Raw genomic sequence first — 2,546 nt, 5'->3', positions numbered from 1 at the left:
GCAGGATAGACACCTCTTGTTTTTGAAACGCCAGCGAGATCTCTTCTGGTGTTCTCCTTGGGAGACTCTTCCTCCAGAGCAGGTGTGCACTCGGCAAGGCTGCTTTCTGGAATGTGCAGGTGCGTTTAGTTTCACTGAAGACACAAGCGGTAAAGGCTGCAATGTTTTTAAAGTACATTTTGTCCTGTCTTGTAGGACTCATCAGTATGACCCAAATCTGTCCAGTGTCGTAGTTGTCTTATGTTTCAAAAAAATAAATAAAATAAAGTCCATGCATTTTTTTTGTTGAGATTTCCCAGCCTTCCCCCCATCCCCCACCCCATCCCTCCATATGCTTCCTCTGCCCTCATTCCTGTCTTGACTTCCTCTCTTTCTTTTGGCTAATTCCCCCTGTCCCTGGCATCCTCCTCCTCTCCAGACATGGTCACTGTAATGACCACACCTGGTCAATGAGGTTCCTCTTCCTGTTCCGCGGCCTTAGCGCTCTCACTCACTGGCCCTGAAGCCCTTTGCTGTTCGCCTGCTTCAGTCCAGCTCCTGGGCGGGGCCTTCAGAAGTGGCTCTGATGATGAGGATTTTGTGACAGTTTGTGTCCTCAGTCAGCATCTAAGACGCAGAACGTAGCTACCATCACTTTTAGCTTTTTGTTTTGTTTTGTTTTGTTTTGCATAAACCTCCTGCCTTTTTTGTTCCCTTCAGGCTTCTTATATGCTTATATTATATTAATATATAATGAAGTGTTTTAAAAATAAGTTGCTATTTTTAACCTTTGGTGCCTTTTCAAGGGCCTATTTCTGGCTCTAAGATTGCCGCATTTTTATCTTTAACTCTTCAAATCTGAAGAGACACCCTGGATACATTTGCAGCTTCTAAATTTATAAACCGACATGTTTGACATTCTCCTTAGAGCAGATGCTTGACAGGCCTGTCATCAGTGAGCATGGGCGAGTGGAGCAGAACAAGACGCGCACGGGGCCTGGGCTCCTCCTCCTGGCCAGTGTGTCCCAGAAGACCGCGGGGGCTCCTGGGGGCACAGGCTCGCTCTCACCTTTGCCAGAAGCCACTTTATCATAAAACCGCATTCCATCTACTTAATGCAAAAAAAACACACAAAACACTCAAAGGAAGAATGCTAGTAGGCATACTAATTTGCTTTGCCTTTATTTCCTTAGTAATATACATATATATCTTATTTTGTATGAGGGTACCTAAAACATAAGAAATTTTAGATGTGTATTTTACTCCATATATCTGAATTTTGTGGATGCCGTAAAATACATTGAGTGAAGAAATATTAAAAAATAAATTACACAGCACATCTGACAGTTCTACTTTCCTGATTTTACTCATTTCATATCATATAGTTAATATTTATTTTCGTATTTTCTAATCACTTTGTTAATTTGTAAAAATTATTTGATGAGTTTTGGTATTTGCAGTTCCTCCAATATGAATATTGGAAAAAGTAAAGGAAACCCAGCAAACTACAAAAAAGAGAATTATAAGTACTGTATGTTTCTAGCAAAGGACAGAACATTCAATGAAAAATAAAATTAAAATCACTAAGTTGTGAAAAAATTGTCAAGCAAAACAAGAGAAAATGATATGAGGGCATTGATTGTGAAAGCATACATTGGGCCTGTGATATTGTGACATGGTTTCTAAGTATATCTTCACAAATAAAATATTTATTTATACACACACATAATTCATGTATCCTCAATATCTTCTAATGAAAAACATGGAGATTAGGTAGCATAGATTTCAAAACAGATACTTCCTCAGCTGGCGTTACTGACTTGCCTTACTTAAATCCACTCTACTTCTCAGTTATGAACCCTCCAAGGCGAACTCAGAATGGAGAGCGAAAGTTCACGCTGAAAACTGGTTTTATTTATTTTTAAAAAAATATATTTTATTGATTTTTTACAGAGAGGAAGGGAAAGGGATAGAGAGCCAGAAACCTCGATGAGAGAGAAACATCAACCAAGCTGCCTCCTGCACACCCCCTACTGGGGATATGCCCGCAACCAATGTACATGCCCTTGACCTGAATCAAACCTGGGACCTTTCAGTCCACAGAGTGATGCTCTATCCACTGAGCAAACCAGTTTAGGCTGCAAACTGGTTTTAAAAAGTCTCTGTGGTTGACTCCTGGGGATGCGGCCAGAAGCATGTGGCCACCATGTATGTGTTGCAGATTTTTTGCTAAAGAAAAAAAAATGAACCCCTTTATCTCGGTTTTTGAAGGTTTATTTTCTTCTCCTTGTGTTCCATGAAATAAAAAATAAAAAAAGTGAGTGAAGATATGTGTATTGTTACTGTTATTTGTGGTCAATAATACAGCTAAATCGATTCCCACAAACGTATTTTACATCTACTTACTTAGAGTATTGAGCACTTGTTCATTGACATCAATAGCAGTGTTTGAAAACACTGAGCATCCTTTATGTATTTTTTTTTAAGATATTTTATTCTAACTGTCAAACCAGATAAAATCTGGGTCCAATCCATCTCTAACAAGTACTAATAATGGAATCCTTGGC

Source organism: Pipistrellus hanaki (genome assembly GCF_964339955.1).
Source record: "Pipistrellus hanaki genome assembly, chromosome: 17".
NCBI classification, from domain to species: domain Eukaryota; kingdom Metazoa; phylum Chordata; class Mammalia; order Chiroptera; family Vespertilionidae; genus Pipistrellus; species Pipistrellus hanaki.
This window is presented reverse-complemented; position numbering follows the sequence as displayed.